Source organism: Acomys minous (genome assembly GCF_964271855.1).
Source record: "Acomys minous genome assembly, chromosome: 9".
NCBI lineage: Eukaryota > Metazoa > Chordata > Mammalia > Rodentia > Muridae > Acomys > Acomys minous.
In genome coordinates, this window is record NC_140490.1 from 85,715,488 (window position 1) to 85,730,459 (window position 14,972).

General features: G+C 44.9%; 1 long non-coding RNA gene across 1 annotated transcript in view; it reads right to left on the reverse strand.

Annotated features, from left to right (window-relative positions):
* The window catches only part of LOC311605100, a 28,538-nt gene extending 14,092 nt beyond the window's left edge, over nucleotides 1-14,446 (reverse strand). The window contains exons 1-2 of the long non-coding RNA XR_014781791.1: nucleotides 14,400-14,446; nucleotides 11,663-11,788 (exon numbers count right to left, since the gene is read on the reverse strand). This is a non-coding gene — a long non-coding RNA (uncharacterized lncRNA). The remainder of the gene's footprint in view (nucleotides 1-11,662; nucleotides 11,789-14,399) is intronic.
* Between the last annotated feature and the right edge of the window lie 526 nt (nucleotides 14,447-14,972).

Here is a 14,972-nt window from a genome sequence, read left to right on the forward strand (position 1 = left end):
GCACAGCAAGTCACACAGGGCCTTTGCACATGCCGCTATGCGGCCTGCAATGCTCTTTCCCCCTTCCCTCATCCCCTATTCCCAGTTTCTGGTTACAGTTTTGCTAAGAAACCCTCCCTGACAGTCTAGGATAAATCCAGTGCCTCTAATAGACACTGACTGAATGCCAATTTTTTCTGCATTTTAATGACATTTTATTCAGGGGGAGGGGAAGCACGCAAAGCCAGAGGACAATTTGCAGAAGCCAATTCTCTCCTTCCAGCATCTGGGACCCAGAAATCAAATTCAGGTCATGAGCCTTGGCGGCAAGCCCCTTTACCCACAGAGCCATCTCATCAGCACGATTTTTCTGCTTCTTACCTCCAGTGCCATGGTCATTTTATATTTGTTTGTATAAATATTTTACTAATAGTTGTGTGCCTCTCCTCATGCTGTATCAGCATTAAAGGATCCGGTACATCATAGATGAGTGGGCACACTTGCTCAAGCATAAATGAATTATTTAGGTCAGGACTCGTGTCCGTAAACCCTGGAACTTCAAGCATCCTTTCTGTGAAATGGGCTCAGGAAGCAGGAGAGTTCCCTGAGTGAGGTCAGCCTCCAGCTTTTGGGGGCATGCCACTCTGTCCCTGTCTTCCTGTCATTTCAGGCTGCCGATCTATAAGTAGAGGACCGTGACACTTGCTCACATGAGGTTATAGCAGCTCTCTAGACCCTGTCCCAGAGCCCTCAGGAAGTCTCCCATCTTCCCTCCAGATTTTAGATTGTGACTCTAACCCCATGTGACATCTGACAATATCTAGGGATCTACCTGGTTATTGCAGTTTGGAGACACAAGAGGAATCTAGTGACTAGGGTTAAAGGCTACCACTAAAGGTCATATAACACAGATCCCCAATACAGAGTATTATTAAGTCAAATATCAATAATGTGCAGAAGAAAGGTTCTGCTTTAGAGAAAGGACGCCTAAAGTAAGGTTGACTGCCTGGAGCCTAGTGCAGCTTGATGAGAGGTAATGGTTGTAACGTTCTTTCCCAGAATGCACGGCATTCTGCGTTCCATCAAGGAGGAAGAGAAAGGAAAAGAGAAGGAGGAAAAAGAGAGGGAAAGGATAAGGAAGAGGAAGTGGAGAGGAGGAGAAAAAAGAAAAAGAGGAGAGGAGACCAAGAGGAAGAAGAGGAGAGAAAAGAGAAAAAGGAGATGGAGATGAGGAGGAAGAGGAAAAGGTAGAGGAGACGGAGATGAGGAGAAGAGAATGAGGTGAGGAGGAAGGAGAGGAAGATGAGAGGACGAGGAAAGAAGGGAGGAAGAAAGGAAGAGGAGTTGAAGGAGGAGAGGAAGATAAGGAGGAACCGCATGTTGTGTGCCGCATTTCTACTGTCTCCCTTGCTCACTCTGTTCAATCACATACCACACGGGATAGTGGCTGTTCTTCCAGCATGCTAGGCACACGCCTGGCTCAGGGCCTTTGTAGTGGCTGTTCCCTCTGTCAGGAATGCCCTCCGCTCAGTGTTGGCTGGTACCCTTTGCCACCATTTACCGTATTATCATGCTCTGGTCACAAAAAGAAGAAGAAGAAGAAAAAGAAGAAGGAGGAGGAGGAGGAAGAAGAAGAAGGAAGGAAGGAAGGAAGGAAGGAGGAAGGGAGGGAGGGAGGGAAGGAAAAGGAAGGGAAGGAAGAGAAGAGAATAAGAAAAAAATAGGAAATGAAAAAACCAACTCCTTATACTTACATAAGACTCCATGCCTGCCTTATCTACCACACTCCACAGTTAGCCTTGCAGTCCAGGGAGCAAACCCAGGCCACAGGTTTGTCTCAAATAACCAGATTTTTTTTTTTGCCCCACCTAACCAATGACTCTCATTCCAAGCACTGCCTCTTCTGCCCACTGGCACAGGGTCCAGGTGACTGAAACAGCCAAATGCTAGGCACATCGTGCTTCCCTAGTGAATGAGCCGGGGAGCTGCTATGTATGTTTGACGTGACTCTCACGGTGTAGCCCAGAATGGCCTGGCTTTTGCAATTCCATTCGTACCTAAGCACTGTATTTACATCACTTCCACTCCACACTCTCCTCTATACAATTCTTCCCATGCCTCACCCAACTCCCTCTCAAATTCATGACCTCTCCTTTAATTATTATTGATGTGTGTGTGCTGTTTGTGTGTGTGTGTGTGTGTGTGTGTGTGTGTGTGTGTGTGTGCATTTGTATGTAAATGCAGCCTTCTGAGTCCATTTAGTGTTGTTTATATGTAAGCGTGTTTAAGGCTGACCACCTGGGATTGGATAACCTATCAGGGCTTGTTTCTAGAAAAGCTGACTCTCTCCCTCCCTTAACGGTATGGTTAAGACTTCATGGTGGCACTGGAGAAATAGCTCAGCAGTTAACAACACTTTTTGCTCTTACAGAGAACCCAGGATCGGTTCCCAACACCTACATATGCCTCACGACCATCTTTTAGTAGAGTTCTAGGAGATCCAACAACCTCTTCTAACCTCCATGGGCACCAGGCACAGATGAGGTGGGAAAAGCATGCATACATACATAAGTCTAAAAACATAAATTAAAAGAAAAGATTTCCAGGCGCAGCTCCAGGTCAAATACAGAAGGCACCATCTGCATCAGCCCCCCCCCCCCAAGAGCTGGGACCACAGACATGCTCCACCACGTCAACGGCAACAAAAGCTCAAATGAAAATTCACTGTGGTGCTGGGGGGATGGCCCAGTGGGCAAAAGCACTGGTGGCACAAGCGTGAGAGCCAGAGCTTGAATCTGTACCCACATAAAAGCCAGGTGTATAGCATGTAATCTGTAATCCCAGTAGGGCTAGAGGGATCCCAGCAGATCCCAGGCCAACTATCTAACATGCAGGGGCAAGGGAGCAAAAAGACCCCGCCTAAAACAAGAACTGACGCCTGCCATTACCCTCTGACCTCCATCTATACATGTGCCTTGGTACACACAGAGAGAGAGAGAGAGAGAGAGAGAGAGAGAGAGAGAGAGAGAGAAGAGAGAAGAGAGAAGAGAGAAGAGAGAAGAGAGAGAAAAGAGAGAGAGAGAGAGAGAGAGAGAGAGAGAGAGGCAGGCAGGCAAACAGACAGATAGACCAACACACACACACACACACACACACACACACATACACTTGCCTTCCCAAACACAAGTGTGCATATACATATATCATGGGGGGGGAGAGAAAGGGGGAGACAGACAGACACACACACACACTTGCCTTCCCAAATACAAGTGTGCATATACATATGTCATGGCGGTGGGGGGGTGGAGAAAGGGGAGAGACAGACAGACAGACAGACAGACAGACAGACACACACACACACACACACACACACACACACTTGCCTTCCCAAACACAAGTGTGCATATACATATATCACGGGGGGGGGGGGGGGGGGGAGACAGACAGACAGACAGAAATATACACTTGCCTTCCCAAACACAAGTGTGTATATACATATATCATGGGGGGGGGGGGAGAGAAAGAGAGACAGAGACAGAGAGACAGAGAGACAGAGAGACAGAGACAGAGACAGAGAGACAGAGAGAGAGAGAACCAGATAAAGCAGAAAGGGCAGAATGGGAAGGAGAGGACTGGGAGAGGGGAAGGAAAAGGAGCGAGGACTGAAGTGAGTTCAATTCCTAGGCACCACAGGAGAAAAGGAGAAAAATGACTCCTGAAAGTGTCATCGACCACTTCCTATGTGTGCTGTGCTATGGTGCACACACCCCCTCTATACCCAAAGTAATGTTTTTAAAGATAAACTGCGCATAGTAGCACAATCTGTAATCCCAGCCTTCAGAAGGTCCAGGCTTGAGACAGAGTCAATACTGAGTTGGAGACCAGCCAGGCCTACATGGAATCCTGTCTCAAAGTAAAAAGAAAACAGAAGAGGAAAGGGAAAGATGTCGAGCTTGACTGAGGAAGACAGCCTACACTCACCTCTGGCCTTCATACCATTCAATACTGTTACATACAAACCTATTTAAAAATTGATCTAATCTGACCTCTGGACTGTGTGGACATAAAACACAGAAATTTTTGCACGACTAGAATTCCACCCCGCCCACAACATAGACATTATGTCTATGCGAATATTCCCAAGTCTTGGGGAAGGAAATCTTATGGTCCCAAGAATTTGAGCTAAGAGTTGTTGAACTTAGATCAAATCTTTGGGACACCCAGATTTCCACTGAGAGTCTACTAAGCCTCCTGAGCAGCAGGTCATAGAACAAAGCTGGATTTTACAACAATTCCTTCATCAAATTCCCAAGAATAACTTCCCTGGACCCTCACAGCAACCAGACCCACAGATCATCTTCAGGAGGCCTCCATTGCCCCACTCCTCCTACCCCACCCTGCGACCAAGCACACAGAGTCAGAGCCCCAAAAGACCAAGGACTCAGTGGTGTTTCCTGAGTTGTCTGGCACCTATGCTTGCTCAGTTGCTGGTGTTACTAAGGCTGCTTGGTGGTGGTGAACAGGAGGCACACACACAGCTTCACTGCAGAGGGCTGGGTATGGGAAATATACCTATGGGAAAGGTAAAGACACGACATGAAAGGCCAGATCTCCTCTGAGAAAAAGCGGGGTGAGAAATGAGAATGTGGAGACTGTAGAGAGACTGTGGGCTGTGGGTAGAAACTGGCTGGAAGAGAAAGCAGGATGGAGAAGGAGGACTTGTAGAAGGTAGGCAGGCTCTGTGGAAGACAGGCTGGAGAAACTGGACTACTGAGAGAAGATGGGTTGTGAGGAGAATGTGGGCTTTAGGAAGAAGGAGGGATGAGGGGAAGACAGACTGAGAGAAGAAGGTAGGCTGAAGGGAAGGTGGGCTGAGGAGAAAGTGAGCTGAGGGGAAGGTGGGCAGAGGGCAGGTGTGTTGAGAGGAAGGTGGGCTGAGTGGAAGGTGGACTCAGAGGAAGGTGGGCTAAGGGGAAGATGGGCTGAGAGGACAGTAGGCTGAGGAGAAAGTGGGCTGAGGAGAAGGTGGGCTGAGGAGAAGGTGGGCTGAGGAGAAGGTGGGCTGAGGAGAAGGTGGGCTGAGGGGGAGGCGGGCTGAGGGGAAGGTGGGCTGAGGAGAAAGTGAGCTGAGGAGAAGGTGGGCTGAGGAGAAGGTGGGCTGAAGGGAAGGAGGGCTGAGGGGAAGGTGGGCTGAGGAGAAGGTGGGCTGAGGAGAAAGTGGGCTGAAGGGAAGGCGGGCTGAGGAGAAAGTGGGCTGAGGAGAAGGTGGGCTGAAGGGAAGGCGGGCTGAGGAGAAAGTGGGCTGAGGAGAAGGTGGGCTGAGGAGAAAGTGGGCTGAAGGGAAGGCGGGCTGAGGAGAAAGTGGGCTGAAGGGAAGGCGGGCTAAGGGGAAAGTGAGCTGAGGGGAAGGTGGGCTGAGGGGAGAAGGTGGGATAAGGAGATAGTGAGCTGAAGAAAAAGCATAGGGGTGGTGGTCTAAGGAGAAACTGGGCTGTGTGCTGAATATCCTCCTTCTCTGGGACTGAGGTATCAGGAAAACACAACCTAAGAAGACAAAGGAGGGACTGTATGAACAGTAAGAGCCTGTGCACCACTGCGTGCCAGAAGCAAGGGTTTTTTGGAGCCTTAAAGACACTGGCAGACAGAAACAGAGAATAAGGGAGAGACAGAAAGACACAATTAGATAGGGAGATATACCAAGAAAGAGAGCCAGAAATTGGGAAAGATTAACAGACCCACCACTCCCAAAACCTAGAAAGAGAGAGATGGTGGTCAGGGAGAGAGAGAGAGAGATTTTGAGAAACTAAGGAAGAGATAAAACAAGTGGGAAATTCTAAGAGCCAAAAGTATCCAGACCCAGAGAGCATGTAAGAGTCCAAAGCAGTGGGGGGAGGGGGAGCACAGGGAAGAGCTGAATCTGACTGAGAAGGAGCCAAGGTAGGGGGTGAGAGATTGCATGTGAGCCCCACCAAGGACCCCACCCCTGCCTGAAACTGACCACCCTAGCAGGGCCTTTAGCTGTTTGGGACTCACCTCAGCCTGGTCACCACTTCCCCTGCGAGTATTGTATGAGCCACATCAGCCACATAAAAACTTTCAAACTCTGCGGTAGAGTTACTGATGCTTACGTCAAAGGTGACACCCCCGTCCCCAGCCTGAAGCTGGTAGCTTTCCTGCCAAGGCTGTCCCCTCCCTGATGTCTGTAGGAAGAGTCCTGGAATCACACAGCCCTTTGAGGAGGACACATGTGGAAGGACAGATGTTGTTCAGACCATTTAGGCCTGCCAAAAGCTAGAGACTCTCATTGCAACAACTTAGGATTTTTCTAGAAGGGAAAAGACAGAATCCTTTTTTTCTCCTTATAAAAGGAGGCTACTCTCCAGATGAAACATCCTCTACACCACGCAGTGCCTTTCATAATTTCTGAGAGTGCTGCTGCTGCTGTTGAATTTCCCATGGGTAATAGGCCTCCATTCCCAATGTGTTCAGTGTTAGGGATCAAACCCAGGACTTCATGCACACTGGACAGGCACTTTACAAAAAAAAAAATACATTCACTTTCTCATTGTTCACCTTGAACTTGCCCTGTATATACCTTCAATGTCTAATCTACCCAAGGGAGAAAACTGAGGCACAAAACAAGAAAGTAATGTGTCTCTCAGGATAAGCTGAGCCCGTGCCCTTTATGTGCAATATTTGTTCTCCTTATGGTTAGCAGGAAATAGGAAGAAGGTCTAACAGTCAAGAGAGAAAGGCTGAAGAGGTAGCACTCAGTGGATGAATCACTTGCCACACAAGTGTGAAGACCCAAGTTCAAATCCCCAGAGCCACATAAAGCCGGACATGATAGTCTGGGCATCTATGATCCCAACACTCAAATGAAGAGATAGGAGATAGAGACAGAATTATCAAGCCTGACATACATCACAGAAAGAAAAACAAACAATCAGAAGCCCATGTTTTCAAACACATGACCAATACCCTACCTCTACACAGGACTTCCTAAATTCACACACACACACATACACACACACACACACACACACACACACACACCATACATACACACGTACAATATACATAAAATTAATTTTATCCAGGCATGCTGGTGTATGCCTTTAATTTCAGCACTCAGGAAGCAAAGGTAGACAGACCTCTGTGAGTTCAAAACCAGCCAGGACTACATAATGAAACCCTGACTCAAAAGTAATTATTTTAGTTTTTAACAGTGAGCAGAGAGATATCTGAGGATCCCTGTTAGAAGTTAGAGCAGCATTCTTCACCAATGAGTGGGATCAAAACACCCTTTCACAGGGGTCGCATATCAGATAAACTGCGTATCATACATTTATATTACAATTTATAACAGTAACTAATAATTGTATGGTTGTGGGTCATCACAGCATGACGAGTTGTATTAAAAGGTGGCAGAATTAAGAAGATTGAGAATCACTGAGTTAGAGGAACCCGACCTGAGGTGTTTGGGGGTAAATCTCCCACCTGGGCTATGTGTAAACACACTGGAGACCAAGGATGAGATGCTGAGGACACAAAAGGGAGCCTGAGGACCGCAGACAGGGATTTGGACATTAACTGTAGTGAAACTGGGCCCAGTTTGATTTATAAACAGCTACCCCTGGTGGGCAAGGCCTAGAACTGCACCCTTCCTTGCATTGGGTTCGCTAAGGAACTAAATCTCTCTCCCAACCTCTACCCACTCTGGGATGGCACTCAGGGCCCCCAAACCGCAGCTCCATCCCCACTTCATCTGTTTTCTATGGCTACAACAGCAGAGATGGAGTACTACTTCTTCTTCTTCTTCTTCTTCTTCTTCTTCTTCTTCTTCTTCTTCTTCTTCTTCTTCTTCCTCCTCCTCCTCCTCCTCCTCCTCCTCCTCCTCCTCCTCTTCCTCCTCCTCCTTACTGCTCCTCCTCCTCCTCTTCTTCTTCTTCTTCTAGAAATATAAAGGAGGGGTGGTATTTCGGTACCTTTGTTTTCTGGGCTGTTGTTACTGGTTAAGACTCCCCTGCCACTTTAGCAGGAAGAGAAAGGACAAACCTGGTTGAGAGCCAGGGGGGCAGGGCAGGAAGGAAAGGGAACTGAATGGGAAGGGAAGAGAGGGGTAAGGGAAGGGAAGAAGGAAAAAAAAGGAAGAAGGGAAGGGAGAAAGAAAAGAGGAGAAGGGAGGGGAGGGGAGGGGAAAGGAAGGGCCCAATAAGAGGGCTCTGCAGGTAAAGAGCATGCCACCAAGCCTGAAGATCTGAGTTCAAACCTAGGACCCACATGGTAGAGGGAGAGAAGACGCCAGACTTGGGTTACTCTCTCACCTACACTCACACACTGTGGCATGTACACACACATACACACACACACACACACACACACACACACACACACACACGTGCACATACAATGCACTAAATAGATTGCAAATTAATTAGTTAAGAGAGGAAAAAGTATTAATCTACATCTGTATCTAATCTACATCCGTAACACAACATCATCCAAAAGCCTCCAGATCCAAATACTGCTGCACTGACACATAAGAGCCCCAACACGTAGAGTTGGGGGACCTCCTCAAAATACAGCACTAAGGGATGGGATATGGGAGGAAGCTGATAAGAAATTCAATAATTTCAAAACAGATTGGGTTTTTTATTTTTAAGAGAAGATCTGTGTGGCTCGTAACTGTCCTGGAACTCAATATGTAAACCAGGTTGGTCTTGAACTCACAGAGATTTACCTGCCTCTGCCTCCTGAGTGACAGGAGTCACTTTCTTTTCTTTTTCTTGTCTTTCTTTCTTTCTTTTAACTAAAAAAAAAAAATGCAGCCAGACGTGGTGGTGCAGGCTTTTAATCCTAGCATTCAGGGAGGCAGAAGCAGGTGGATCACTATGAGTTCCAGGCCAGCCTGGTCTACAAAGCAAGTCTAGGGCAGCCAAGGCTACACAAAGAAACCCTGTGTGGGGCAGGGGGGAGTGCATACAGTGTTTTTTTTTTATCGCATTCCTCCCCTCTCTTAATTCCTCTCAGTTCCTTTCACTCAACTTCTAGTATCTTGTTCTCTCTCTCTCTCTCTCTCTCTCTCTCTCTCTCTCTCTCTCTCTCTCCCTCCCTCCCTCTCTCCTTATCTCAGAAAAAAATCAAAAATGAAATTCAAAACAGACAAAAATAAGTAAATAATAATAATAACAACAACAACAACAATCAAATCGAACAACAACCAAAAAAAAAATTTCCCATCCAATCTACTTTGTGTGAGTCAGCTACTTCTTCTGGACTATGGCTGATACGCCCAGTAACACTCCATCTGAGAAAACTAATTTCCCCTCTCACAGCACACAGTCACTCTTAAGCATGCATGTTTTGGAGAGGCCCTTTCTACTCTTCCCACACAGACCACGCCTTGAAGAGTTTCTAACTACAGAAGAGGCTTTTTCAGACGGTGACCATTTAACCTCAGACGCCACTAAGTAGGAGTGATGGGGCACAGAAATAGTCACTGATGGGTCCGTAGAGTTAGCTAAGCAGATCAGAGCACTTGCTATGCAAGCAAGAGGACCTGAGTTTAAACCCAGAAAAAACTATGTACAAAGCCAGGCATGGCCGCTAGCACCTGTAACCAGCAATGAGACAAAGGCCGAGGCTTGCTGGCTGCCGGCCTCACTTCAGTTTCGGTGATAGACTCTGTCTCAGGGGGATAAGTCAGAGCATAACAGAGCAGGACACCCAATATTACCCTCTTGCAGATATAAGTGAGTATATACCATTTGAGTCTTTCTGCTTCTGGGTTAACCCACTCATTATGATCATTTCTAGCTCAAGCCACTTGTCCACAAATTTCGGGAATTCCTTGTTTTTAATAGCTGAGTAGTATTCCATAGTGTATATGTACTACAGTTGCTTTATCCATTCTTCTACTGAGGGACACTCAGGCTGTTTCCACGTTCTGGCTATTATGAATAAGGCTGCTATGAACATGTATTTGACCATGTCCCCTGGAGGGGGAGACCTGGCGGCACTCAGAGGAAGGATAGCAGGCTACCAAGAAGAGGCTTGATACCCTATGAGCATATACAGGGGGAGGAGGTCCCCCTCAGTCACAGTCATAGGGGAGGGGAATAAGCAGAAAATGGGAGGGAGGGAGGAATGGGAGGATACAAGGGATGAGATAACAATTGAGATGTAACAAGAATAAATTAATTAAAAAAATTTTTTTTTAATTACCCTCTTGCCATGACACATGCTAACAGTCACATGCACCCAGACACACAAGTGCATATACACCTCACACAAACACACCATGGATGAATACATATGTACATTTTTAATATTTTCCTTTTATTGAGGAGACATTACTCTCACACAGTATATCCTCATTGTGGTTTCCCTTCCCTCTTTTCCTTTCAGTTCCGCCGCATTTCTCCTCCCTCTCGGAATTACTCCCTTTCTGCCTCTCATTAGAAAACAAGCTGGCCTCGAAGGGAAGATAATAAGATATAATATAATAAGATAAAACAAAAACTAACACATTGGAACTGAACAAACCAGGAGGAAAGAAGCCCAAGGGAAGGTGCAAGAGTCAGAGGCCCACTCATTCACACACTCAAGAATTCCATCAAAACACTGAACCACGGGCTGGAGAGATGGCTCAGAGGTTAAGAGCACTGTCTGTTCTTCCATAATGGTCCTGAGTTCAATTCCCAGCAACCACATGGTGACTCACAACCATCTATAATGAGATCTGGTGTCCTCCTGTGGAGTGCAGGCACACATGCAGGCAAATACTGTATAAATAATAAATAAATAAATCTTTTTTTTTTTAATCAAACACTAAACCGGAAGCTCTAATACGTACACACAAAGGACCTGATGCAGGTCCTGGGCTTTCTGCTTTGGTCTCTGTGAATTCAGATGAGCTTTGATTACGTTCATTTAGAAGGCCTTGGGTTTTTTTTTGTTGTTGTTTTGTTTTGTTTTGTTTTTTGGTGTCCACCTTTCCCTCTGCCTCTTGCACTCTTTCTGCCTCCTCTTCTGAAGGGTTCATGGAGGCCTGAGGGGAAGGTTTTGGTGGGGACATCCCATTTAGTGCTAAGTTTTCCAAGATCTCTCATTCTTTACATAATGTCTGGCTGTGGGTCACACAAGCAATACCCACAATAAATAATAAACAGTCAATAAATAAATAAATAAATAAGCAAGCATACACATAATGAATATGTATTTTGAATTTTTTCCTTTTATAGAAAACTAACTTTTTCTCACAAAATATATCTTCATTACATTCTTTTTATGTCCTCACGTTCTCATTACAATAGAAAAAAATCTATTTTCAATGAAAGAAAAAAATTTAAATAGACATTTTTATTTATGTATTTTGTTCATCTGTTTACTATTTATTGTGGGTATTTGTTTTCAACTGCTACAGGATGATAGCTGAGAAAGACGCTGATCTATAACCATAGCAGAATGTCACCAGGAGTCATTTTATCCTTGTATTTATTTTTTTTTTAGAACAGTAGTATTTGGTTTTACCCTAGGTCACTTGGCTATCTGCTTTCAGGTTCTTGGTCACCCAAGCAGTGTCGGGTATGGGTTCCATCTCATGGAGTAGGTCTTACGTCAGGTGGGATATTAGTTGGTTACTCTTCCCACAAGATTGTGCCGCCTTGCGCTAGCATACCTTGCAGGCAGGACAGCACTGTAGAGCTAAGGGATCTGTGGCTGCGTTGGTGTTTACACGTCTCCTTCGGTAGCATGCAGAGTATCTTCCTCCACCAAAAATGCCGGGATGTAGGGTGTGAAGACTCTGTGGAGGCACAAGTTTGACTTCATATTTCAATCAGTTCTGCAGACCCTGTCTTCGAACAATGGGGCCTTACTGTCAGCTTGTGGACAGCAACCTATAGTCCTGGCAATAGCCTGCGTGGTTTGGGAATCTCCAGGAAACCCCGTTAACCAACAACCTCAAAATGGAACTCGGTCCGTGTGCTGGACACCTCATTTGGCAACATTTGGGGCTCTGTTTCCCCATTATTTGGCGACTTCATTTAGGTCCCCTTCATATATGTATATATTTTAGAAAGCTTCGACTATACTAGGTTTCCATACTGCCTCTCAAATAGCCCTAGTTTTGTCTCTCTCCATATTTCCTCCCTCACCACCTCATTCCTCCCCCTCCCCATCTGATCCTCCCACTCCAGCCTCCCCTATCCAATCATAACCATTTATTCTGTTGTCCTTTTCTACTGAGACCTGTTTCCCCTAGTCCCTTACTCTAGACCTAATCTCTATGATTCTATGGAATTACTTGATTATTAATGCTTTAAGAGCTAATGGTGAGGCCAAGAATTCTGGGGACACTGCCTAGCAAAGTTCCTGCGCCCCAACAACCAGGTGTCCTTAAGGCCTGCCTGACAAACTTCCAGTCCCTGGATGCCCTGGATTGACCCTTCGCTGTGCAAATTCCTCACTGTTAGAGGCTTCTCTCCAAAGGCTAGAACTGGAGATTAGTAAAAAGCTGATGTTAATAAAAGAACTAATAAAGTTATTGGTGATTCCCTGGGAAAATACAGCTGTGCAGGAAATTGAGTCACCTATAGAATTTATTCAGATTCATTGTTAGATTATTAATAAATGATTTTGGTACATGATGTAGAGGATTTTAGAAGAATTAGTAAAGAAGAAAGTTTAGGGAAACTTTGAAAGCTGACAAGCTGTAATTAAAATCACTAGGTCTTTATGCTCAGCTTCAGAAACAAGGAACTAGTTTAGAAGGAGAGAGATTTTGATTATGCCATTATCAACAGACCTTGGTGCCTGCCTAAAAGCAAAAGAAAACAGTTTTCAAATTCTAATATTCCTTTACAGGATTATAATATAGATAGAAATTTTATTGAAGTAAAAGTTCACGATGAGGTTAAAGGAAGACGTTGGAGACAGTCCTAAAGTCCTAACAGTTTTCTATTCTTTACAAAACTACAGTAAAGATAGAAATTGTATTGATACAGGAGTTCAAGACAAAGTCAGAGAGACAGGCATGTTGGCTCAGTGAGCTGCCTGCCCTTTTGAATAAACTTGACAGGCCAGGACTTTTATGATGTTTTGGAAAGACAAAAGGACAAGCCGCCTCTAAGTAAAAAGGTTATATGATATTTTTAAATGATAGGTTTATTTTAAATATAAAAAAGGAAAAGAAAGGATCAACTAAAAGTCAGGAAGACAAGTTTAGGGTATGAGGTGGAGGGATTGATCTTTGATCTGTTAATTACCTGCCAATTTAACTCAACATGCCAACAAACTCAAATAGAGTCATTTTGTTTAATATCTTTTGTAGCTGTTAGGCTTTATGATACCAATAATAAGGAAGAAATTTTTAAATTAAAAGAAAGCTGATTTTATCCTAAAGTTAATTTTCATTTCTCAGGAAATTTGCTGTTTGCTTGCTTTGTTCCCCCTTGTCCCTATATACTTATGTAACCAAAAAAGATTTCAAGCTGTGTAACCAATGATTAAAGTCTTTAAGGAAATGATATTGTGTATAAATAAAGCTTACAAGAGACACAAGTTGTCAGAAGAGGTAAAGCCAGTAGGGCTTCCTCTCTGGCCCATCTCTCATCAAAAGAAATTGAGCGGTGTTCTGAGTCTGATTCTTCCTTCCCTCATCGCTCTTGCATTCACTCTTCTTGGGCCCGACCCTCATCCAGAGCTGAGATCTGGCAAGCTAATATTCATATACGAGTGTATACACATCTTATTTGTCTTCCTGGGTCTGGGATACCTCACTCAGGATAATCTTTTCCAGTTCCATCAATTTACCTGTGAATTTCATAACTTCATTTTTTTAACTGCTGTGTAATAAATACTTGATTACATAAATGTACTGTCAGATCCAAAGGAAGCCCCCCCCCCAAAAAAAAAAAAACTCTGGAGACTGTTTCTCTCTATCAAAGTGGAAACTGTTTATCAAAGGAGCCATTTCCTTATCTGTCAGAAGAGACAACTAGCTAGCTGTGGTACCTATTAGCATACCAAGTGTATTCTGGCCTCCAGGGCCAGTGCCTATGGCTCCTCTTAGCATTTCTTACCCTGTGGCACACCTATCCTAAACTTCTCCACCAACCCCCCAGATTTTCATATACATAGACTTGTAACCATATAATTCCAGCCACATGGTCTCTTGGTCCTCTCTTTTGTCTTTCTCTCTTGCCCCTTTCTCTCGGTGTCTCTTTCTCTTCGTCTCCCATGCTTGCCCCACCCCTCTCCTCTCATGACCCATTCAATCTACTGAAAATAAAAATGGTTGAAGTCTGCTGGCCATTTTCAGTGCCCTACTTTCTCTGCCTGCTCTGAACTCATCCAGAGGCCTGTGGCAGTACTGTCCCTCATATCTGCAATAAAAACCTTTCCCTCAACCATACCTTAGAGTGGTGATGTCCTCAGTGTGTACATGCGCCACACTGTGTTTATCCATTCTTCTGTTCCCAGGCTTTTTCCTATGTCTGGCTTATTATAAAAAGAGCAGCGATGAGCAAGGCTGAGCAAATATCTCTGTGGTAGGTTAAAGCATCCTTTGGGTACATGCCGAAGAATTGTATAGCTGGATGTTGAGATAGATTGATTCCCGTCTTCTTGAGGGGCCACCATATTGATTTCTATAGTGATTGTGTAAGTTTGCACTCAACATACCCACCAGCACGTGCTGCCACTTCTTCTACTAATCTTAGCCATTTCTGGGTTTTTGTTTGTTTGCTGTATCCATGAAGAGACTACTTACGGAACTGTTTTGGTTTGGTTTTAAAAGTCACCAAAACAAAAAACCATGGATGAGTGCACATGTTGCTGAGATTTCATCACTGTGGACAGCCTAAAAAGACACATTCAAACAAACACAAGGGGGCTGGAGCGATGGCAGCAGGTTAGATAATACCACTGTGATGTTTACAGGGCTTAATAATAACATTGCTAGCTATTTTTTATATTCTCTACAACAG